This window comes from Protopterus annectens, chromosome 12.part0 (genome assembly GCF_019279795.1).
Source record: "Protopterus annectens isolate FY-2018-M chromosome 12.part0, PAN1.0, whole genome shotgun sequence".
NCBI lineage: Eukaryota > Metazoa > Chordata > Ceratodontiformes > Protopteridae > Protopterus > Protopterus annectens.
Window position 1 is genome coordinate 591,851,545 of NC_056746.1, and position 27,050 is coordinate 591,878,594.

Sequence of the window (27,050 nt, forward strand, 5' to 3'; positions counted from 1 at the left end):
CTTTAGTAACAGTGGAGGGATAAGTTGTAGAGGGTATTTCTTGGAAAGTAATCAGTCATCTTCGAGTAATATGGACTCTGTCTTCTGCTTGTACGTTTTTGCTGTTGTGTAACACTTTTGAGTAAAGTTACTGTTGTCTACTCTTTTATCTTGGACTTTAGTAACTACTTTAGCCAATGAAATGTTTCTGTCAAGGCTTTTCTCAGTGCACTATAAGGTTGAAAGGTAGGGCTTCAGTTATAACTCAAATGTCATGACATCACAAGAAATTATTGGCATTTATTGCATGCATATTCCTGTACACTAGACAGTCTAGTTTCAAATTAGAACTAGCCAGTACAACTTTATACATACACAAATAAGTAAACAGACACATATACCATGTGAAATTGTAGTTTCATTTATTTTACAAAATAAACAAGCAAGTAGACTCTCTGGTCCCATGTGAATTCATAGTTTTATTTATTTGACTGTTTCATAACTATCGTATGTATGTATAGATAGATAGACATTTTGATTTAATGTAACGGGTTTGCAGAGAAACAGTGTAAATTGCAAGTAAAAGCAAGTGTGATATTTTGTTGCAGAGAGGCAATGTTGCTAATGAATTATGACAGTGCAAGACATCTATAATACACACTCATTAGTTTAAAGAACACTACTTGCACATAAAGCTAAAAAAATAAATAAAAATGGAGAGACCCTTCTATACTTAACATAGCCACACAATTAAACAGCTTTTTTATATTTATACATTTTACATATGTACATACATACAAATATTTCAGGTGTGAGCAATAATGCCCTTCTTGCCTGTAAAGCTGTAGTTATAGTTTGATCTCATTTACATTTCTTATATCTTTTCAACTGTCATCTTGCTTGACTTCCACTTATGCAGTTTGCCAAGCTGTTTGACATTCTTTCAGAAAGTAGTATACTTCTGTATTCTATATCCAATTTTCTGTTTGTGTCTTGTTCCATGGAGCTCAAGTTGTGACTGAAAAGGGTCTGCCAGCCACCCACTTACATGGTCATCAAGCTGAAATTAATAAGTAAATAAACAAATAAACACCTGAATAAAGGAATAAGGGGAATACATTAAATTATTTCAAATAGTGTAATTCATGGTACCTTGGAGAGTAGAGCATACATCTGTTTGTTGTTTTCATTACTTACTAAAATAAACAATTAAATGTTTGTTTTACAGGTACCTTGTTATGTATATAGTCAGTACTCTTACAGGACATAAAACACAGTAGGGGTGTATTCAGAAAGGAAAAATAGCACAGTGTGTAAAGCTAAACTATACAGTGAGTGTTGACCAGCAGGGCATATACAATTCAGAGGTATCTGTAGCACAGTCGTGGTAGTATGAAAACTGGTGTGGTCAGTACTATATACTAATGACCATATAGTGACATTCAAATGAGAAGGATTATAGCAATACATTCATCAATAAACTGATGTTTTTGTCTGCATATATATTCTATATCCAGCATACACATTTGTGAGATGCTTGGTAATTATATATTAGGTTAATAAGTTCATAGGTATGTACTACTCATGCAGTTTAAAAGACCATTGGTAAGCCTGAGCACTGTTGAATGAGCTAAGCTCCATGGTCAAGAAGCACCATGCTATATACCCCAAAGAGGATTTATGATTTCCATGATATTCATTCAGAATATTACTGCTTACAGATTATGTATAGTATTGCTTGAAATGCATAGGAAGTTTATTCAGTAAGTACAGGATTCCTTGGGATAGAAATCTGTTGTGTCAGCCATGTTCTGTTTCTGTGCCTATAAAAGATTACAGTTTTGTTGTGGTTGCATAGCTGTAAGAGGTCAAGCAAGGTGGAATGGACAATGTACCCTGCTGATGGACAGCACTCTGTCTGCTGAAGAATGGCATACATGAGCAAGAACTGCACATATCAAAAATGTCATTTGAACCCTTGATATAAGTACCACCATGAATAGTAGGCAACAGTAAGGATTGTGGAAGGGTGTACAGCTCAGCAAACCGTGTGGCCTCAGTGTAAATATCATAATCAGGCCTTTAACACAAATTTTGCATGTTATATCTTGGGTACCACAATACATCACAGGTAATGTCAGCATGTTCCAGAAGGTAATATATAAGACAGGTGTTTCCATTCAGATGGAACAGCACCAGCAAGGTACCAGGCAATCAAACATTCAGGAAGCTCCAGTCAACAAAAGGTGTTGTTGGAAGGTGCAATGTGTGTCTTATAGGTAACCCACAGGGTCTGCAAATAAGAGATAATGTTAGGCAAGTTAGAAGAGTTTATTTTTCAGCTGTCTTTCATAAGTGTTGGACTTCATCTTCCTAATTTCTTGATGCTCTCCCACGATGTTCTTGCCCACTGCACATGAGAAGTTGCCACTATGCTAAATGAGCATGGAATCTAACTGAGCATGGGGTATATGTTTGTGATCCAAGCTTCATCTCTCTACTGTTTTCTTCACTACAGCCCTCACCTTTGCTAGGTAAGCATGGTACCCTACTCATGGCAGAAAACTGTACCTTCTTAAGTGCCAGTCTATGATGACACTGTGTGAGTGGGCTTCTGTGTTGTTTGGTAGTGTTGTAGGCATTGTACTACAGTACATTCTGTGGCCCGTGAGGCTGGAGCCAGCCAGTAGTTCTTCATCTCCTGATCAGTCATATGTTGCTTCTATTTATCCTTGGACTATTCTTATTTTAACCATATAAATGCTCCACATAGGGCTGATAAACAACAAGCTATGAAAAACAATCTGTTATATTACTGATGACATATATTTTGGAGTTTATCCCATAAGGTTTGCATTGCCTCCCATGGCTTTATGCAGCCAGCTGATAGCTTTCAAGTGTAATGCTGCCTTCAAGGTATTTATTATCTATTATTCTCATGTGCCCACTGATACTGTGAATGAATTTGTACTCAAACTGGTGCTGTGTCCAGTGCCACTCTCTTGAATTGAGCCCACTGTGAAAGCAATATAGTGTAAAATGTCCAATTATTCTTCACCTCACCATTTTTGCTGATTCCTTCCAGCCTGAACTATACATATGTTGTCCAATTTTGAGTTGATAGTACCTTGTTTGCTTTCTGTTTGTATATACAGAAAGAACTTTAACTCCGTAATGGCAAATTAATGTCTACATGTAATTACTGTTGGCCACCTGCTGCTGAGCTTTTCCATCTAAGTACCTCTCCCGACCAAATTCATATGGATATGGCAACAGTTATCCTGAAAAAATGCAGTGCAGTCTGAGAGCATGCCAACACATAAGTAAAATTATCATCTCTAAAACTTTAGATGACTAAAAGCAAGAATACTCATGTTACTTGATAGGTTCACATGTGGTTACCAGGCTACTGACCCAAAGGTCTTTACAAGCCTACCCATGTGTACCCAATATAATACTAGAGAAACCCAATAAAAAAGATCTAGTCTAAACTCAAGAGCTTAGTTAGCAATGACTACCCATATCTAGGAGGGTCATTGCTGAACTCCCAGGCAAGGAATTTAAAGGTTCTCATCCAGTCATCCAGGCTATACTTAAACAGGGTCATAGAGTGGCTCTGTTTGATGTGTATTGGTAGCCTATTCCAGAGGAGTGGCAACCTCTTAGAGACATAGCTGTCTGTCCAGCAGGTCCTAATTATGTTGTAGGCCAGGTTAAGCTCTCTGGAGCAGACCCTTAGCCCATTTGACTTGCAGATGTGCAGCACTGCCATTGGGTTTGGATATGAGATGCTCTGTAGGCCAAGTGCACAAGTCTCCTCTAAGTAGTCTGTACGCTACTGAGTAGCTGGAAACCCTGAATTTTCTTTTTTTAAAAATCTCTGAGGTCTCCCAACTTGCTTTAAGTGCCTGGTAAGGTATATACCAATGGGAGGATTGTACTCAATTATTAATTTTGGGCTGTTTTGAGATCATAGGCCCCTTGCATATGAAAACATACATGTGCTCTTTGATACACCTTCCTCATTGTACTAAAAATTATATTCCTTGTACAATACAGTACACTTGTTAGAGGGTGTGTTTTTAAATTTGTTTGAACATTTTTCCAGTAAGCAATGAAACAAAACATATGCACCCATAATGGCAAAACTGCCCAGTTGAGAACATTTATCATAAAAAAGTCTACTCAGACTTCCACAGTCCACCATTATTAGTAAATATACACAATTCTACAGTCCACCATTATTAGTAAATATGCACAATTCCACAGTCCACCATTATTAGTAAATATGCACAATTCTACAGTCCACCATTATCAGTAAATATGCACAATTCTACAGTGCACCTTTATCAGTAAATATGCATAATTCTACAGTCCATATTCAGTGAATTCAGTTCTTGCCATAGCTGTCAACCTTAGCACAAAAACCTGGGCCGAAGCCAATAATGGGGAATACAGTCCCAAAATAGGGACAAATTTAAAATATTCATCTTATAAACTTAGAAAATTGCTAGAAAAAAAGGTTGTGCTACTATGTATTCTGAAGAACATGAAGTTTGAAATTCAAATGCGGTCAATTCTACTGCGGACAGAACAAAAACAATTTTCAGCAGAGGCGGGATTAATACTGCAGACCGTCTGTGTAAAATGGCAGGGCATCAGAGCAAATCCACACAAACACAGGCAGGAGATGCAGACTCCACACAGAAGCCACCCCAACCAAGAATCAAACCAGAAAACCTATAGCTGTGAGGCAACAATACTACCACTGCACCATCAAATCTGCAAGGAATTAAACATTCAGAAACCTGAAGTCTGAAATTCAAATGCCTGTCAATTTTACTGGACAGAACAAAACAATTTTCAGCAGGGATTAAAACTGCAGACCGTCTTTGTAAAATGGCAGGGCACCAGAGCAAATCCACACAAACACATGGAGGAGATGCAGACTCCACACAGAAGCCACCCCAACCAAGAATCAAACCAGAAAACCTATAGCTGTGAGGCAACAATACTACCACTGCACCATCAAATCTGCAAGGAATTAAACATTCAGAAACCTGAAGGCTGAAATTCAAATGCCTGTCAATTTTACTGCGGACAGAACAAAAACAATTTTCAGCAGAGATGCAGGGATTAATACTGCAGACGCGTCTTTGTAAAATGGCAGGGCACCAGAGCAAATCCACACAAATACAGGGAGGAGATGCAGACAGAAGCCACCCCAACCAAGAATCAAACCAGAAAACCTATAGTTGTGAGGTAACAATACTATCACTGCACCATCAAATCTGCAAGGAATTAAACATTCAGAAACCTGAAGTCTGAAATTCAAATGCCTGTCAATTTTACTGCGGACAGAACAAAAACAATTTTCAGCAGGATTAAAACTGCAGACCGTCTTTGTAAAATGGCAGGGCACCAGAGCAAATCCACACAAACACATGGAGGAGATGCAGACTCCACACAGAAGCCACCCCAACCAAGAATCAAACCAGAAAACCTATAGCTGTGAGGCAACAATACTACCACTGCACCATCAAATCTGCAAGGAATTAAACATTCAGAAACCTGAAGGCTGAAATTCAAATGCCTGTCAATTTTACTGCGGACAGAACAAAAACAATTTTCAGCAGAGATGCAGGGATTAATACTGCAGACACGTCTTTGTAAAATGGCAGGGCACCAGAGCAAATCCACACAAATACAGGGGGGGGATGCAGACAGAAGCCACCCCACCCAAGAATCAAACCAGAAACCTATAGTTGTGAGGTAACAATACTATCACTGCACCATCAATTATACAAGGAGTTAAACATTCAGAAACCTGAAGTCTGAAATTCAAATGCCTGTCAATTTTACTGCGGACAGAACAAAAACAATTTTCAGCAGAGTCGCAGGGATTAAAACTGCAGACACATCTTTGTAAAATGGCAGGGCACCAGAGCAAATCCACACAAACACAGGCAGGAGATGCAGACTCCAAACAGAAGCCACCCCAACCAAGAATCAAACCAGAAAACCTATAGCTGTGAGGCAACAATACTACCACACCATCAATTATGCAAGGAATTAAACATTCAGAAACCTGAAGTCTGAAATTCAAATGCCTGCCAATTTTACTGCGGACAGAACAAAACCAATTTTCAGCAGGGATTACAACTGCAGACACGTCTTTGTAAAATGGCAGGGCACCAGAGCAAATCCACACAAACACATGGAGGAGATGCAGACTCCACACAGAAGCCACCCCAACCAAGAATCAAACCAGAAAACCTATAGCTGTGAGGCAACAATCGACCACTGCACCATCAAATGCACAAGGAATTAAACATTCAGAAACCCTTAAGTCTGAAATTCAAATGCCTATCAATTTTATTTAACATTTTTAATCAGGACAGTCTGACTTGGAACAAATAAACAAATTTTCAGCAGAGGCCCAGGAAGAAATAATGCAGACATGTCTTTGTAACATGGGAGGGCACAAAGGCAAACCCACACAAACACAGGGAGAAGATACAGACCCACAAAGAAGGAACCCCAGCCAAGAATCAAACCCAAGAACCTGCAGCTGTGAGGCAACAATGCTACTACTACACCATCAAATATCAAGCATTGCAACATTTACAAACCACAGATATTATGAGGAACAGATCAGATCGAATATGAGGTAAAAATCTGAAATTTTTTTACAAATGGTGGTGGGTAGGGAACTCAAGTCTTTAACACCTGCATACAGGGTACAGGGTTCAAGCCTGAGGCATTCCCTACCACACCACCATAAGCACCTGGGGCATTTTCACACACACACACACACACACACACACACACACACACACACACACACACACACACACACACACACACACACACACACACACACACACACACACCTCCCCACCCCAGTAAAGCACAAGCACCATACACAAACTCCAGTAAAGCACAAGCACCATACACAAACTCCAGTAAAGCACAAGCACCATACACAAACTCAAGAAAAATAAACATTGTAAATTAAAAGGCACCTTACCTGAATGAATACATCCAGAGTTAACGTCCGTACATACATCCTTCAGCGCAATACTGAAGACCCATGAGATCCACATGCTCCTTCCGGCCCGGCGAGATCCCTGAGGCTCTGTCCCGAGTCCCTGCTGCTCCTCTTGCAGTCCGGACGCGTCCCATAATCCTGGCCGGGTCTGTGCACTGTAAAGTGCACAGGCGCTCCTTGTGTCCCCTATGGGGCGGCCGGACTACCTTGAGCATGCGCATAGACCGATAAGCGGGACTCGGTCTATCGCATCTTGAATCATGAATTTTAAAAATGTTTTTTATTTTTCATTTTGTTTTCTTTCTTTTTCTTTCTTTTTTTATGTTTGAGGGGGCTGCAGTCCGGCAGCCCTATGCCACGAGCCGCCCCTGATACATACACAAATAAGTAAACAGACACATATACCATGTGAAATTGTAGTTTCATTTATTTTACAAAATAAACAAGCAAGTAGACTCTCTGGTCCCATGTGAATTCATAGTTTTATTTATTTGACTGTTTCATAACTATCGTATGTATGTATAGATAGATAGACATTTTGATTTAATGTAACGGGTTTGCAGAGAAACAGTGTAAATTGCAAGTAAAAGCAAGTGTGATATTTTGTTGCAGAGAGGCAATGTTGCTAATGAATTATGACAGTGCAAGACATCTATAATACACACTCATTAGTTTAAAGAACACTACTTGCACATAAAGCTAAAAAAATAAATAAAAATGGAGAGACCCTTCTATACTTAACATAGCCACACAATTAAACAGCTTTTTATATTTATACATTTTACATATGTACATACATACAAATATTTCAGGTGTGAGCAATAATGCCCTTCTTGCCTGTAAAGCTGTAGTTATAGTTTGATCTCATTTACATTTCTTATATCTTTTCAACTGTCATCTTGCTTGACTTCCACTTATGCAGTTTGCCAAGCTGTTTGACATTCTTTCAGAAAGTAGTATACTTCTGTATTCTATATCAATTTTCTGTTTGTGTCTTGTTCCATGGAGCTCAAGTTGTGACTGAAAAGGGTCTGCCAGCCACCCACTTACATGGTCATCAAGCTGAAATTAATAAGTAAATAAACAAATAAACACCTGAATAAAGGAATAAGGGAATACATTAAATTATTTCAAATAGTGTAATTCATGGTACCTTGGAGAGTAGAGCATACATCTGTTTGTTGTTTTCATTACTTACTAAAATAAACAATTAAATGTTTGTTTTACAGGTACCTTGTTATGTATATAGTCAGTACTCTTACAGGACATAAAACACAGTAGGGGTGTATTCAGAAAGGAAAAATAGCACAGTGTGTAAAGCTAAACTATACAGTGAGTGTTGACCAGCAGGGCATATACAATTCAGAGGTATCTGTAGCACAGTCGTGGTAGTATGAAAACTGGTGTGGTCAGTACTATATACTAATGACCATATAGTGACATTCAAATGAGAAGGATTATAGCAATACATTCATCAATAAACTGATGTTTTTGTCTGCATATATATTCTATATCCAGCATACACATTTGTGAGATGCTTGGTAATTATATATTAGGTTAATAAGTTCATAGGTATGTACTACTCATGCAGTTTAAAAGACCATTGGTAAGCCTGAGCACTGTTGAATGAGCTAAGCTCCATGGTCAAGAAGCACCATGCTATATACCCCAAAGAGGATTTATGATTTCCATGATATTCATTCAGAATATTACTGCTTACAGATTATGTATAGTATTGCTTGAAATGCATAGGAAGTTTATTCAGTAAGTACAGGATTCCTTGGGATAGAAATCTGTTGTGTCAGCCATGTTCTGTTTCTGTGCCTATAAAAGATTACAGTTTTTGTTGTGGTTGCATAGCTGTAAGAGGTCAAGCAAGGTGGAATGGACAATGTACCCTGCTGATGGACAGCACTCTGTCTGCTGAAGAATGGCATACATGAGCAAGAACTGCACATATCAAAAATGTCATTTGAACCCTTGATATAAGTACCACCATGAATAGTAGGCAACAGTAAGGATTGTGGAAGGGTGTACAGCTCAGCAAACCGTGTGGCCTCAGTGTAAATATCATAATCAGGCCTTTAACACAAATTTTGCATGTTATATCTTGGGTACCACAATACATCACAGGTAATGTCAGCATGTTCCAGAAGGTAATATATAAGACAGGTGTTTCCATTCAGATGGAACAGCACCAGCAAGGTACCAGGCAATCAAACATTCAGGAAGCTCCAGTCAACAAAAGGTGTTGTTGGAAGGTGCAATGTGTGTCTTATAGGTAACCCACAGGGTCTGCAAATAAGAGATAATGTTAGGCAAGTTAGAAGAGTTTATTTTTCAGCTGTCTTTCATAAGTGTTGGACTTCATCTTCCTAATTTCTTGATGCTCTCCCATGATGTTCTTGCCCACTGCACATGAGAAGTTGCCACTATGCTAAATGAGCATGGAATCTAACTGAGCATGGGGTATATGTTTGTGATCCAAGCTTCATCTCTCTACTGTTTTCTTCACTACAGCCCTCACCTTTGCTAGGTAAGCATGGTACCCTACTCATGGCAGAAAACTGTACCTTCTTAAGTGCCAGTCTATGATGACACTGTGTGAGTGGGCTTCTGTGTTGTTTGGTAGTGTTGTAGGCATTGTACTACAGTACATTCTGTGGCCCGTGAGGCTGGAGCCAGCCAGTAGTTCTTCATCTCCTGATCAGTCATATGTTGCTTCTATTTATCCTTGGACTATTCTTATTTTAACCATATAAATGCTCCACATAGGGCTGATAAACAACAAGCTATGAAAAACAATCTGTTATATTACTGATGACATATATTTTGGAGTTTATCCCATAAGGTTTGCATTGCCTCCCCATGGCTTTATGCAGCCAGCTGATAGCTTTCCAAGTGTAATGCTGCCTTCAAGGTATTTATTATCTATTATTCTCATGTGCCCACTGATACTGTGAATGAATTTGTACTCAAACTGGTGCTGTGTCCAGTGCCACTCTCTTGAATTGAGCCCACTGTGAAAGCAATATAGTGTAAAATGTCCAATTATTCTTCACCTCACCATTTTTGCTGATTCCTTCCAGCCTGAACTATACATATGTTGTCCAATTTTGAGTTGATAGTACCTTGTTTGCTTTCTGTTTGTATATACAGAAAGAACTTTAACTCCGTAATGGCAAATTAATGTCTACATGTAATTACTGTTGGCCACCTGCTGCTGAGCTTTTCCATCTAAGTACCTCTCCCGACCAAATTCATATGGATATGGCAACAGTTATCCTGAAAAAAATGCAGTGCAGTCTGAGAGCATGCCAACACATAAGTAAAATTATCATCTCTAAAACTTTAGATGACTAAAAGCAAGAATACTCATGTTACTTGATAGGTTCACATGTGGTTACCAGGCTACTGACCCAAAGGTCTTTACAAGCCTACCCATGTGTACCCAATATAATACTAGAGAAACCCAATAAAAAAGATCTAGTCTAAACTCAAGAGCTTAGTTAGCAATGACTACCCATATCTAGGAGGGTCATTGCTGAACTCCCAGGCAAGGAATTTAAAGGTTCTCATCCAGTCATCCAGGCTATACTTAAACAGGGTCATAGAGTGGCTCTGTTTGATGTGTATTGGTAGCCTATTCCAGAGGAGTGGCAACCTCTTAGAGACATAGCTGTCTGTCCAGCAGGTCCTAATTATGTTGTAGGCCAGGTTAAGCTCTCTGGAGCAGACCCTTAGCCCATTTGACTTGCAGATGTGCAGCACTGCCATTGGGTTTGGATATGAGATGCTCTGTAGGCCAAGTGCACAAGTCTCCTCTAAGTAGTCTGTACGCTACTGAGTAGCTGGAAACCCTGAATTTTCTTTTTTTAAAAATCTCTGAGGTCTCCCAACTTGCTTTAAGTGCCTGGTAAGGTACATACCAATGGGAGGATTGTACTCAATTATTGGCCTGATGAGAGTCTAGTACAGGGGAGTTATGACCTTTTTCCCTCTTGAGGCAGTACCTTTGCTAATGAGGTGAGCAATGTAGAATGCCTTCCTTACCATAGTAGACAAATGGTGGTGAAAGTTTAGGATACAGTCAACTTGTGTTCCCAGGTTTCTCACTAATGGGTTATTATGTAGGGTATTATTATTTATATGATAGTATGCATGGATATCATTTTTATCGAAGGGGGTGATAATGCATTTTTAGCATTGAGTTGAGTCCATGGCTTTGCCACCAATCATTGGTTTGTGTAAGTCCCTCTTGAATTATACTGACATTGTTTGGGGATTCAGTGACTGCACCGAATTTGCAGTCATAAGCAAACTTAGTCAGCCACATCCACCCTGTTTTAGCCTGAACTTATGAGAAGTACTTTCCAAACAATACGGGGCTCAGCACTGATCCCTGTAGAAACTCACTGCTGACAGGTGTGTATGTGTATATATATATATATATATATATATATATATATATATATATATGTGTATTGTGTGGGTTGTAATTTTCATTTCATTTTTTTGTCCTTCAACAAGTCAAACGAGACACCAGGGGAGGTATATGGGAAGAAATTTTAGAGAGTAGGGAATTGTGGTGGCAGGTGTACCTAGAAGCAGGGAAAAAGCCTGGTTTAAATGACTTTTTAAGTATTGTCTCTTTATTAAAATTAAGAGCATATAAAATATAGAAACAATTAGAGTTTTTAACACTAGAGGGCGTAGTTGCCAGATTTTACTTTAAAATATATGATATATTAAATACATTTTAAGACATTATTTATATTACACTATTAATTATTTATTAATTTAACGGATTAATGAAATACTTTTTTACACAAATCATTTTTTACATTAATCAATGTAGATGTTGTCGGTGTATTTACATGTTAAGCAACAACATGGTGTTTAAATTGGTTCTAATTAATATTCATGAGGCTCAGCGTTATGCTTGATTTGCACATTCAAAAGTTTTACTTAAAGTCTAATTGAATGAATGACTGTATATGTTTGCCCAATGAATTATTTACTGTTGTCTGATGAAGTCCATTTGTTTGGACGAAAACGCACGGGATTATCTGTGTATTAAAAAGCGTTAATGTGGACTATCTACTTGTGCTATTAAACCATTTGAAAGAAGTACCGAGTGTTCTTTCTGGCTGGTTGCACTCTGCTAGCAGTTTTTTGGTTTCCTTGAGTGCTTTCCACTACATCTTTCTCGTGTATGTATATATATATATATATATATGTATATATGTATATGTGTGTGTATATATATATATATATATATATATGTATATGTGTGTGTATATATATATATATATATATATATATATATATATATGTGTGTGTGTGTATATATATATATATATATATATATATATATATATATATATATATATATACATACACGTAGTTAATCACTGTAAATTAATAAGATTAGACGATCACTGTATATTCCATATTGATAAGGGGGTAAGTGGTCTTATCACTACAGACATTTGAGTCACAAAAGAGGCAAAGTTTGAGAAAAGTTATGAGAATTCCAGTATTAACGGTGAAGTACACAACTAAAACAATTATGTGCACTTCATAGAAAGGTTTAATAAAATGCACACATTATCACATATCCAGCATATAAAAATTTGACATACATTCAAGAATGCCTTGAATTGCAAGCCAGTCAGTAAGACGTAGCAAGGCTGTGGTTTTAAAACCACATGAATATAAACAGATTACATATTGCATACGTACTTATGCACACAGATAGGAAAATATAGGTAAATATAGACACTGCATTTGCTTCAACTTTCAAAAGCTAACCAGTGTAACTACTACAGTCAGATGTTCAGGAAAAGAGTGAAAGATCCAAACATTGTACCAGAAAGCAGGAAAGAAAAAGAAAATAAATTCATTCGGATGGAATCGGTATTATACAGACAGTTACTGTGTGATTCCTGAATGGTGTCAGCTAGTGGGAAAATACTTTTAGTACAGTAACAAGATTCAATTTCAGCATTGTCTGACATGTTTTTATTGAAACATTACAAGATTGTATTCTTGTAAAATCTTAGGACATTTGCATCTCAGCGGGTTTGTTTCCAAGATGCAACTGTCCAAAGCAATGCTGTCCTGTGAAATGAGGGAAACTGTCTTATAAATGTATATCTGCATGAGTGCATGCACTAATAAGTAACACTATTGCTGACCATATGAAAAATAATTACCAATGAAGGGAAAAAGCAGGTAGCAACATGTATGCCTAGGCTGGGATAATTATTCCACTAAGTTTTACCAAAAACAAGCACATACTAAAGATATAATTTCAGTGTTGCAAAGGCTGCAGATCTGACTCTGACTGGCTAGCATCTCTGGCTGAGGCTAAATCAGTCACTCAGCTAATCTAATAGCCTATGGGTGGGGAAGGAAAATACAAGGGACAAATTGTTAGCACATAACCATCCCCCACTGAAGTTTGTGAAATCTGACCTGCAGTATCAGTATGCTTATAAGCTTCTCTGAAAATCCTGCCTCTGTGTGAACATGTGACTTACACTGCACTAAAAGGTAAACAAAGTGTTCTAGCAAGCAACTGATTTTAGAAACGAGATTTGTGTCTTTCGGCTTTTCCCGGTTAGGGGTCTCCACAGTGGAACTCCGGTCCGCTAATGATTGGCAGTTGATTTTTACGTACCGGCTTGCCAGGCCTGATGCACAACCCTCAATGAAGGTACGCCCATTCACACATGTCTCCACACAGAAGACGCTCTAGCTGAGAATCGAACCGGACAGCGTCTTACTTTGAGGCGACATCGCTGCCGCAGCACCACCACCACCACCGCGGGTTGATTTAAAGCACCTAATGTATACTGTAGAAGCTTTGCAAAACTATTAAGACAGAGTTTGTTTTTATTACTGTATTGCTACCTAGAGTTATTTGGATCCATATGATATGAATATTAAAAAATTCCAAAAATGCACAAGACAGTCAAAAACACCTGGTAAATCAGATAGAGGCAAGAAAAAAAAAATGAAACTTTCACAGTTATTTCTGTTCAGAAAAGCTCCAACATTTCTTAAAGATGTAAATGCGAATTTGCCTAAACCTCATGACCAGGTCGTCACATTAATTCTGTTATTAGGCATATTACTTTGCCAGACGTGGCAGAAGCTTTAATGCCTATTGATATAGTATTGCAAAAAATGCCAAACGACAGCAGACAAAATCAACTAATTATCCTTCATGGAGAAATGGAAGTAAGGTTCAGAATACATTATATCACAGCAAAATGTATATAATCTGACAGATGAAATACTTGATTTAATTTAAGTCATGCAGCAGGTTATCTGATGTACTTTAGGTCCTGCAGGTTTAAACACAGCTTACAAGCTGGAAAGAACTCCTCTTTGCTGTTTTGATGCGGACAGTATATGCTGAACAGGAGAAAATATGAAAAACTCAGTAAACCTTGATATGTTAACTTGTAGCTAAGTAACGGAACAAGTCATAGTGAGTCCCATACAACTCTGTCACACGCCACACAACAAAAACAACTGAAGATCTAACTTTTTAATGTGGTACCAAAACCAACAGATATTTTTTAATGCCAACTATGTTTTAGGTATGAAAAGTATGAAAAGTCCTGCTTCGGACTTCTGAAAAGGTGACAACTATCCCTACTATGTAATATGAGTTAACGGCCATTAGTAAAGGATTCCACGGCCCAGTACCTGTCTGCAACTTGTGGTGGGATTGCTCGGTTGAGCAAACAGCGATTATGCACATTTAACTTTTGGGCACACTGGTAGGCTAGATACCAACGACTGAGGACACTGATCACATAAAAGAAGCTAGGGAATTATGAGAGGCTGCTGCTGCCAGCGAGCCGATCAATCGCAGATTCACACACACAGACAACCACACAAACAAACTGACTCTTCTCCCTTCACACACGCAGCATTCACTCACACACAGACAGCAGCATACACACACTAACAATTAATTAAATTTACTTTGGTGCATTTCTGTTTTACACTCATTAAACAGCGAAAGTGCTACTTAGGGAGTGTAAAACAGTGGCTGAATGGGTATCCCTACTACTGGTCTTGAACTAGATCTGCATGCTAACACTATCACACACGCCAACACTGTTTCTTCAGCATTCGCGCGTACACACACACACACACACACACACACTCTGCTTTCATGCATGCATTGTTCATTCTGTCTTGCATTGCTCACTCACTTTCGCATATGCAAGCACTGCCTTTTCTGCACTTTCAGACATACTGCTTTCAGGCACGCATTCATTCACACACATGCGGCAGAAACAACTATACACATACATACAGACATTGCAGCACGGTGGATGAGAACAAAACCGCTGAATTATCTAAAATACATTGGCAGATTATTAACGGAAGAGCAGAAGTACCAAAACAGTACTATTTCCATGCAGAAATTGGAGGCATAATTTTATATGCAGGATCAATAACTGAACAAACTTACCGAACAATAGTACAATTGAATTCTGTGTCCAGGGACGTTGCCTGCAGCTTCAGAGAAGGAATTACTCGTTCCAATGCAGTTTTTCCTCCAGAAGGAAACAGTGGACATAAGAGTTCCACAACAAGTTATGCAGCACTTTATAGTACCTGATAAAGGGCTGGCCTAGAGAATGTCTATGTCACAGTCTGGGAGGATCTGCAGTAGGTTGAACTACTGATTTGACTGTGTCGAAGGAAGGTGGAGACAATTTGCAACTGAAAGGATGCGATACTGAAGAATGGGGGATGGGCTTTCCTGCCCTATGCTACAGAAAGGGAGAGATGTAGAGCTTAACAAATGTGTTTGTGCATGCTTATAACTGTAGATGGCTGGGATGAGTTTATAGGGATAGAACATGACTCACGGTTGAGCTAAATTGTGTTTAAGCCCGGAGTTTTCCTTTAAATAGAGAGGGTGCAGGGGGGCTTCCCCCCTGCAAAAACGTTATATTTAATTAAATTAAAATGTTTTTATTTAACACTTTAGACTTTCGAGTTTCTGAAATCTCGATCATATGGTCTCAACCGTATGAGGTTCGAATTTTCAGGAATTCGAGATTCTAAAGTGTTCCCAGCTCAAAACAGCTCATGTTTGGAAAACTGTAATTAAAGAAAGCACAGTTATGTAAGTAAACATGTCTTAACTGTAGATGTTCAGATATTGTTGTAGTATACTAAACCATATTGGATGTATCCTGTCTAGATTTGACCAGATGGCCAGCTTTCAAAGCTTTAGGGCACCTTTCATGCACCCTAACAGTTGTACAGCTCTGGAAGAGCATTATAATGTCAGTGGTTATGGCACCAAAAATCTAAGAGCTTTCTTGCCAATGAGGAGTTAGGCTAGATCCCAGCCAGATAGGAAGTATAATTAAAAAAAAAAAAAAACACCCTAGCCTATAACAGCAAAAAAAGTGGAAGATGGAGAGTGTGTCTACTGCGGCAGTGGTCTGGTCGTGCATTTACTTGTAAAACTGCACTAGGTTCATCATTCGATCACAGTTGCAGTAGCCCAAGCTATATGGGATAAATACTGAAACATAGAAAGAAAGGGAGGAAAGAGAAGGATCAGAGTCCTGGAGCCCCTGCAGAATAGCACTAGCAATGCCTGGTGTGGACGTAGAAAAGGACTCCAGTGCATAATGCTTGGTAAAAGTGTGCACAGAAGAACAAGTTGCTGCCTCTAGTATATTTGTAGAGTCCACCCCTTTCTAAAAAGTTACCAAAATAGCCATAGTGCTGGTAGGATGGACCCTGACCTTGCTAGGAAGTGTCATATAGCATGAGACAGCAATTTAGAAATGATCTGTTTTGACACTGTTTTTCTTAACTTTATAGTGAATAAACAGTTGATCAGAAGTCATGAAGGTTTTTGTTCTGTCATTGTAGTATCTAAGTTGCCTGTGGACATCCAGTGTATGTAAAATTCTTTCTCCCTTATTTTTAGGTTTTGGAAAGAAAATGTAGGTAAACTGCCTGGCTCAATGTAAACTCTGAAACAGACTTAGGCATAAAGAAAGGATTTATTCTTGGAGTTACCCTATCTTTGTGAAAAATAGGATGGAGATGTCTCACCATAAGAGCTTATAACTCACATTCTCTTCTAGCAGAAGTCTGAGCAATAAGTAATACTATTTTCCAAGATAAGAACTTCAAATCAGCCTCATTTGTAGGTTCAAAAGGAAGCAGTGTAAGTTTTTCTAAAACAAAGTTAAGATCCAAAAAAGGAACCACCTGTCTTCTAGGTGGCCACATATGAGAAATCATTTTTAAAAATTGTTTCATTTGAGGTAGGGTAGAAAAAAGGGGATCTAAGACCAGACCAGCAGAAATGGCTGATAGATGAATCTTAATAGACTAAGGAAGCCCAGGGGATAATAACCCACAGAAATAATGAATGAACATAGGACTTTCAGCCACAAAAGGTCTTTGTTCTTGTTTTGGCACCAGTTAGAAAATATTTTCCACCTACAAGTAAATAATTTGCTAGGATCAAGATAGTAGTGTATAAGTGCCCAAAAGTACACTCATAAAAACCAGGACACTGTCGAAATAAGGCAAAAAAACACAAATCCAGGAAAGTATGGAAGACGTGTAAAACCCTATTTTATTCGGTGTTCACCACAGATAAACGTTATGCGCTTAACATTTATCTGTGGTGAATACCGAATAAAATAGGGTTTTACACATCTTCCATACGTTCCTGGATTTGTGGGTGTTTTTGCCTTATTTCGACAAGTGTCCTGGTTTTTATAATTTGCTAGGAACTGGTTTCTTTGCCTCCTTTAATTACCTAATGCACATCTTCAGAAAAAAAGGTGCCTAAAAAGTATTAAAATTATGTCATCCCGGTAGTCAGTTGAAGAAGTTGATGGATGGGGTGTATCAAACAAACCTTGCCTTAAGTCCATTCTGTGAGGAAGCTTGTGGTAATTGTCTTTAGCCGTTTTTAAAATGTGGGAGAACCACGGTTGCACAGGCCAAAAGGGAGTCACCACAGTTATCTTTGGTGTCCTGGTCATCAAGGAAAGGGTGGAAAAGCATATAGAAATTCTTCAGTCCATGGAATAAAAAGGCATCTGTCCTCCCAGCCTGTGAGCAAGGAGTACAGGAGCAGAATTTCCTTACCTGTCTGTTGTGGCTGGAGGCAAGCAGATCTACTTGAGAAGTTCCTCACAGATGGGGCAATTCCTGGAAGAACCCTCTGTGTAGCTTGCATTTGTGAGGATCTGTCCTGATACAGCTTAGTTTATATGCAATAATGTTTTGCTCTGATAGAATATAAGAAGCCTGGATGGTCATGTTGTTGCTAGATCCCAGGTTACCATAGTTAGTCTGCAAAGGGGGTAGGACCTAGTTCTCCCCATTCATGTGACAGATCACTGTGATGTTGTCTGTAATTAGTAGTAGAGGGTCTGGAGTCCAAAGATTTGAGAGCATGTATTAGAGCCATCATTTCTTTGACATTTATTTACTTTAGTTTGTCTTGCTGGTTCCACAGTCCCTGGACTTTCATCCCCTCGTACGCAGCTCCCCTGGCAGTCTTATGAATCTAGCGTTAGACTGAGTAGGGGCTGGAGGGTGAAAAGGGAAGACCTGGGTTGAGAAATAACTGATTCACCCATCAAAGTAACTCCTTTTTCACAAGCTACAACCCTGGGATCTGAAATGAAAGGAGGGTGCTGATGTTGGGTCCAAACTGGTTTGATGAGCCGTTGAATTTTCCTCATATGAAGTTTGGCCAAAGTGGAGACCTTGAAACCTGGAATTCTGAGATATTCCCTGGCAGATGTCCCAGTCTGCTTGGAAAATGTCAGAAACTGCTCCTTGTAACATTCTACATAAAGGCCAACCGGAGGAATGTATTCAGTAGAGATCCCAGAAACACTGTCCTGTGAGACAGAATAAGATTTTTCTGTTTTCTCCTGAAAACCCAGGCTGAGAAACAGATTTATTACCCAAACCAAAGATTCTTTGCAGCTTGTGAAAGAATCTATGAAAAATAAGACAATCATTTAAAAATTAGAAACTGTGAATGCCTTGTAACATTCTGTTAGAGGAGCCAGGCACTTTGTCAACATTCTTGGCGTTGTTGATAACCCACAGGGAACGGCAGAAAACAAAAATGTAAACTAAACACAGAATGGAAACAGCATCTGAAATCTTCAAGAACTGGAATGTGATGGTAAGCATCTTTTTAAATCCAGACTGGAAGTTTGAGAGTGAGAATAAGTTATAACAAAGACTTATAGAGAGAACATTTTGAATTACGGGATTGTGAATTTTGGAATTTTAATGTGAAGGTTGCAGAAAGAAAGGTCTAGGGCAGGCCTCTACATTCCTCCTTTCTTTGGCACCTGAAACAGTTAAAGCAAGAAACATCTTTATTAAATTATCACTTATGACATAGGCAGTCATAAATTTATATAAATGAAAACAAACCATATTGACATATTTCTAATTGCAAACATTGTACATTACTTATGACCTGTCCAGTCACTTTCAAACATTACATAGCTCATTCAAATCCTGCCTTCTTTTAGACCTCATTCCTCCTCCAGAATGTTATTCTGCATGTATTGTTCCCACAATTCCCATTTTTTATGTGCAATTTTCTTCTACCCATTTCTAAACATCCCATTTCCAATTGTTTTGTCTCTCTTACTGTATTCACTATACAGTTGGTTTAGACTTGGATTTCCATTTTGTAGTAATTGTTTTTCTGGCAGCCACCATAATTAGACTGCTATGTCTAGGCAATTCTGATGCTATATCATAACTCCAAAAAAAAAATTTTCTTAGATGTCCTTCTATTCAAATTTTGCAGTATTCTTTACATGAGGGGAATCCTTCACTGTGGGTAACCTGACGTCCGACCAGTATACAAGAGCTTTTTAAGTACTGCTAGTACTGAGATGTTGCATGAGTGGCTTAGGAGAGGATTGGCCATAAAAGTGACGTCCGCACATACAATCATCAGATTTTCTCTGATGAAGTCCGAACACCATCTTCTAGCATCAGATCTTTTTGCCCAGTTCATTTGCTGCTAGTCTGCTTTTCAGATAAGTGCCCCTGCTGTTAGTTTCTTTTTTCTCTTGCTGCTGCTTTCTGTTGTGAGGGATTCATGTCATCCAGGAAAGGCAAGTGCCAATGTGGAAGGCAGATTCCACACAAGGATAGCCACGACCTGTGTCTCTTTTGTTTGTGGCCTATGCATGACCATACATCTTGCTGTGTTTGCTAGGTCCTTGTCTGTAAGACCCGATGTAGCCGTCTTTTATCCCTTATAATTTATTTAGAAAATCAGCAACTGAAGCGGTTAACTAGGGACGTTATGGAGGGTACGTCTTGGGCTTCTGTCAAGCCTGTGTTGAAGAGGAAGGCCAAGAAGCTGGGGCCTGAATCTTCAGCTGCACCTTCTACATCTGACATCTCTCTCAAGGTTGAGTCAATGAAGACCCGGAGGTCTATCCGGAGGTTGACTTGGGTTCTTCAGCAGGTACCACATCGGATGCCATTAAGGAATCCACCTTAGGCACCTTCTCGGAGATCATGCAAATGTCCACATTGGATGATCAGGTTAACCAAGGCTTATTATCTTGGAAGGCCCTAGGGGTATCCCTCAGATACTAGTCAGGGAGGATAGTCCAACTAAGATTATTGACTGCAGGCCTACATTGGGTCCCTCCATTCAGGCTGATGTCAGATTAAAAAAAAAAAAGCAGAAAACCAAGCACATTTCTGCACCGAAGTCACCACAATCAGATTAGGAAACTTTTTCTCAAAGCTTGCTTAATGCAGTCATGGCTCTTAAGCCTCATTCAGCTGATCCTGTTTCTCCTTTAACTTCGTCCCCACTTGAGAGTTAGGGTGCTGGAATCATCTGAGGATAAGGGTTTTTCTGAGGATGAATCTTTGGCCTGTTCCACTCAAATTCCATCCTCTCTTGAATAAGCTTCCCCTGAAGAAGAATGAAATGGTGCAGATTTACCAGTAGAAGAGATCACATTTGGGGAAACCTTAACTAAAATGAGGGAAATCTAGCTGAGACTGCTCTCAGGTTTCTGATGTGCAGAAAATATATGATTTTTTTACAAATGGATTCTCCTTCCCCTTCTGCTGTACCTCCAGTCTTACAAGACTTTTTGGATGCTTTTTCTTCAGCATCTAAGGCCCCAGCCCCTAAAAGGCGTGATAGGTTTTATAAGGTGCTAAACAAGTGTAAATTTCATTACAGATGTCCTTCAGCAGATCCTGCAGTGGTTTCCATTGCTTCGGATAAAATTTCCAGACTATTGCCATCCACCAGACTTCTCCCTTTTGATAAGGAGAGCAAGACTATGGAAAGAATAGGGAAAAAAGTTTATACTTCTGCCACCTTCGCTTTCAGTGCTATAAATTACCAAATCTGTATGACCAGATATGTTTCACCTCTTCTTTCTCAACTCCCAGACTCTGATGTTAAAACTCAGCTGATTTCTGTTTTAGGAACTTCTTCTCAGGCAGCTTGTCAGTCCATTAAATGCAGCTATGATGCAGCAGAAGCATCTTCCAGAGCAGCTGCATCTGGCTCTGTTCTTTGGGAGATATTCATGGTTGAGGCTTCAGCCACTTCCAGATGATATTAAATCAACATTAATGGATGCTCCTTTAGACAACAGTGCTTTGTTTGGGGCTGCAGCTGCAGATTTGTTTATATTTTTGCAGGAGAAAGGCAAGGAATGACAGGGCGTAAAACATATTTCTGTTTCACCTGTTCTCAAATTTCAGAGAAATTATCCCTCAAAGTCTTTCTTTGTTAGGAAACCAACTTGCCTGCCCACTTCCAGAAGCAAAAAGGAGGTAGGAGAGCTCCTCATTCTAAGTCCTCTCAGCCATTTCCTGCCCAGAAACAGCCCTTTCCAGACAAGCCAGGTAGTCTGTGACTACCACACTCATCTCAGTCTTGTTCCTCTTTCTCTGTCTTTCCTTGTCTCTTCCAGTTTGGAAAACTATTACTGTAGATTCATGGGTTGTTTCCACTATCAAACAAGAGTACTTCATGGTCTGGAATTCATTATTGGGCATTACACAGCCACCTCAAGACCAACTGCATCTGTTTCCTTAGGTGTTTCAGGAGTTGTTACATCAAGGAACAATTGAAGTCCCTGCACCCATCAGGGGAAGATGTTTTTACTCCAGGATGTTTCTCATACCCAGAAAAGATGGCCCATGGAGACCCATTCTCAATCTTTCTCACCTCAATTATTTTCTGAAAGTTCCTGTCTTCTGTGTGCTGTCTTTGTAAACCTTGTTTCCTCTTATTCTTCCTCAAGCTTACATGGCCTCTTTAGACATCAAGAATGCTTATCTTCACATTCCTATCCATCCCCTTTACAGGAAATTTTTATGTTTCTCTATTGCTTCCTTGAACTTTCAGTTCTCAGCTTTGTCCTTTGGTCTTTCCACTGCCCCAAGGGTATTCACAAAATGCCTCACTCCAGTCATTGCTTACTGCAGACTTCAGGGCATCCAGGTTTACCCTTACCTGGACGGTCTTCTGTTTCTAGCTCCTTGTCCAGGAACAAAATCTAAAGTTCACTATTTCTCTTCTGCAACGATTGGGGTTCACAATAAATGTCAAAGAGTATTTTCTTTTTTCCCTCTCACAGGACCACATATTCTTGATATGAATGTTGCAGACAAATATCGTGCTGGGATCTCTGGCTTCTCCAAAAGTTCAGTCTCTCATTTCCCACTTCCAGAGTTTTTTCTCTGTTCCTTCTCTTACATCAAGGGTGTTTCTCAGGCTCTTGGGTTTCATGGCATCCACCATTCCCATGTTACCTCTGGCCAAACTTCACATGAGGAAGTTTAAGTGGTACCTGAAATCAGTGTGGATGCAGCATGCACATCCACTGGAGATTGTTGTTCCTCTTCTCCCTTGTCTCAAAAAGGAACTCCTTTGGTAGATTCAACAGATTTCCCTGAACAAAGGCCTTCCTTTGCATCCTCTTAATTCCCACTCAAGAGTTGTTTACAGATGCATCCGACCTTGGATGGGGAGCAACTTTTGCTTTCATGAAGGTACAGGGCCTTTGGTCTCCTTCTCAAAAGGATGATCATATCAACATCAAAGAGATGAAAGCTGTCATATTAGCTGTTAAAGTTTTCCATCCTCTTTTCTGTCCAGGACTTCTAAAACTGTTTACAGACAGCCCCACAGTTCTCTGGTGTGTAAACAAATGGAGAGGGGGTTGGCAAAGTCTTACCTTCTGTGCAGTTTAGCTGTCATGGCATGGGAACTGGCAGTTCAGTACCACTTGACTCTTTAGGCAGTTTATATCTCCTCCAGTCAGAATTCTGTGGCTGACAAATCTTAGCAGGTCCATGATTTAATCCCACGAATGGATGCTTCACAGGGATATGTTTCTGGATATTGTCCACCAGTGGGGTACTCCTCAAGTAGATCTGTTTGTCTCCCATCTGAGCAGATAACTTTCTAATTTTTATGCCAGAGTCCCAAGTCCTCTGGTTTGGAAGGTGGGCACCCTATCATTTTCTTGGGAGGGGGATGTTTCTTTATGCATTTCTCCTCCTTTCCTCTTATTCAGAAAGAGCTATTCAAGATTCAGCAGGACAAACCAAAAATCTTGCTGGTGACCCACTTTTGGCCAAGACAGCATTGGTTCCCTCTTCTTCTGCATTTAGCCAAAGGCAGCCATCACAAGTTACCTCACAGGGTGAACCTTTTCACACAGGACAAAGGAGCTCTTATCCATCCACATCTGTCAACTCTGCATCTTACCCTGTGGATGATAGGCTACTGATTCCTTTCAGACACCTTTTTTTCTGAGGAAGCGCTTAGGGTACTGCAGGAGGCCAGAAAACCCAATACTAGAAAATCAGACTTGTATAAATGGAAGAGGTTTTCTAATTTGCATAGTTCACACAATCTGGATCCACTGTCTGTGGATGTTTCATTGGTTCTTTTGTACTTATGTGAGTTGCTCAATGATGGTTTGGGTTAGTTCTCAGTGAAGGTTAATTTGTCAGCCATTTCTGCCTGTCTATCTTTATCTCCCCCTTTGGCTTCTAGGTTAGAGGTTAAACTGTTTCTCAAAGGCACCCTTCACATTAGACCTCCCAGGAAACCTGTGCTTCCTTCTTGGGATTTGAACTTTGTTTTGGAGAAGCTGACTGTGGCTCCATTTGAGCCTGGAGCTACAGCTTCCTTGCAACACTCTACTTGGAAAACAGCTTTGTTACTAGCTTTGACTTCTTCCAGAAGGATATCTGAGCTTCAAGCATTAATGGCTTCCCCACCTTTTCTGATTTTCCATAAGGACATTGTCTCTGTGTACTAACCCTTCCTTTACACCCAAGGTTGTAAATGAGTTGTCTCTTAATTAATCTATTGATTTGCCTACCTTTTTTCCTATTCCACATTCCTCCAGTGAGAGGATTTTACACACCTTGAATGCGCATAGACAACTCAGGTTTTATTTGGATAAAACTAAGGCCATCAGGAAGTTGATCAGGATTGCCTGTTTTCAAACAGACTATTTCCTCTTGGATTTCAAAGGCTATTTCTTTATGTTTTTCCATGGAAAGAGCCTCCCTTTTCATGTTAAGGCTCATTGTATTAGAGCTGTGGCTTCTTCAGGTGCTTTCTTTATGGGTTTGGATACTAATTCCATTTTAGAAGCAGCTACTTGGACTTCTGTACATACCTTTACCAAGCCTTTACCAAGCATTACAAATTAGATGGCATCTCCAGATCTAGAGCTGGTTTTGCTAGAGTCATTCTTCATGGTTTTCTAGAGAGCTCTTCTGGTCCTTCCTCCTCCCAGGTTTCCTCCTAAGCTTTGGTACTCTCCCTCATGTAAAGAATACTGCAACATTGGAACAGAAGGACATAGAATAGTTGTGTAAAATTTTACCATAGCTATAGATGTCCTTCTCTTCTGTGTTCCATTATTCTATCCTTCCCTCCTTCCCCCTGGTACTTGCTTTTGTTCTGGATGTCTGATAACCATCTTGTTTTCCTTAGGTTGGCGTTCCTCCTGGGGCATTCAGTTCTAAGGATTGTACATGCCAATGTCACCTTTATGGCAGATGTTCTGACCTAACCAAAAATAAAAATGTGCTCCACAATGTTCAAAATAGTTTAATAAAACAAAGCTTTCGGACCATAAGCCCTTCCTCAGTGTTATAAAAACATATACAAACATAATAATCATTTTATACAAGTTTAAAAAAGCTCACATTATACAACCTATCCAATAGAAAAAATAAAACGGTTATTCAATCATTACTATCTAATCATCTCCTGTTTAGATTTCAGTATTGGTTTCAAGCTAACTTGTTTATTTATGCCAGGAAATTTATCTGCCTGCATGCGAAAAATCCATTCATATTCTTTAGTATCTAACTTATTTACAATATCACCTCGCCTAATGTTCAAGGTTAATCTATCAATAACTCTAAAAACACATTGATGTGAAACACCAAACATTTTTACATGTTTAGCCAAAGAATTAGTCTCTACCATTCGATGAATCTCAGAACGATGTTCAATAATCCTATCTCGTAGCTTTCTCATAGATTTATCTACATAAAATGCTTGACATTTCAAACAGGTAGCTAAATATACTATATGACAGGTATTACATGTAGCTGCATAGTCAAATTTAAATTTCCTACTGTCATTAGGATGTATAAATTCAAGAGATCTACATATAGCATTACATGATGAACAGTTATGGCAAGGCACAGTACCCTTCCTATTATATTTAGCTTCAGGTTTCTTATTCAAGGCAAAATCCTTATAACACGAAGATTTCTTCAGGCTATTAGAATTTCTATATGTAAAAAAGGGTCTTTCACTAAGCCATCTTTCATGTCCAGGAATTGCTTTCAAGATATCCCAATTCTCCTTAATGATGCCCTCAATTAACTTACTTCCCCTATTATATGTATGTCATTGAATAACGTAATTGCTGGCTATCACCCACTCGTTGTCCCCTTTCAGTTAGTCCAGTATCTGAAAAGAAGGGGCTCGCTCTCCCATCCCTCATACTAAGGATCTAATTTTTTGCCTGATTGAGATGAGACTCATAATGGCCTTTTTCTTTAAAATCCTTTGTCATATCATCTAGTTGCTCTAAGCAGGTACTTAACTGAGTATTCAGTCTACTAACCCTTCGGTACTGTCCTTTTGCAATACCTCTAAAGACATGCGGGGTGTGCATACTGCGCCTATACAGATATTTGTTAGCCTGAACATCCTTCTTAAATACTGACGTGTCTATATCTTCTCCATTCCTACATATTTTTATATCCAAGAAGTGTATTTCTTCCCTTGATGAATTTTTCTCAAATCTCAGAAACTGGGTTGTAGAGTCCAAATATTCCAAAAAAAGTTTGTAGTTCATCCTCATTACCTCCTCATACCAGAAAAATATCATCCACAAAACGCTTATAGAAAGATATCCTAGAGGCATAGGTACTGTTTTCACCAAATATGTACTAATTTTCCCATTTATTCATGGCTAAGTTTGCATAAGTATTAGCAAGGGATGTTTCCATCGCCAGTCCTGATACTTGGTTATAAATACAATTATTAAATACAAAATATTATTCTCTAATACATGTTCAAGAAGTTCACAATAGGTCTCTATCTGCCTTGCTGTATAATTATTATAGTTACACATGATCTCCCTAATGCAAGTCATTCCATAATCGTTAGGAATTACAGTAAAAAGTGACTTTGTTTAGTGTAAAAACATAAAGCTTTCAAGAGTTTCCACCCCGTTATACCATTCATATAATTTCACTAGGAAGTCACCACTATCCTTTATATAACTTGATATAAATTGCAGAAAGGTTTTAAGAACATTCTGTAGATACACTGAAATAGGTTCAGTAACCCACCCCTTCCAGAGACTATTGGTCTCATGGGTGGGTTTGTGGAAAGTTTGTGTAACTTAGGCAGACCTTA

The 27,050-nt window shown here is 39.0% G+C and overlaps 1 protein-coding gene across 3 annotated transcripts in view; it reads left to right on the top strand.

Annotated features, from left to right (window-relative positions):
* Positions 1-27,050, top strand: part of RPUSD1 (RNA pseudouridine synthase domain containing 1) — a 556,524-nt gene that overhangs the window by 428,078 nt on the left and 101,396 nt on the right. The window lies entirely within an intron of this gene.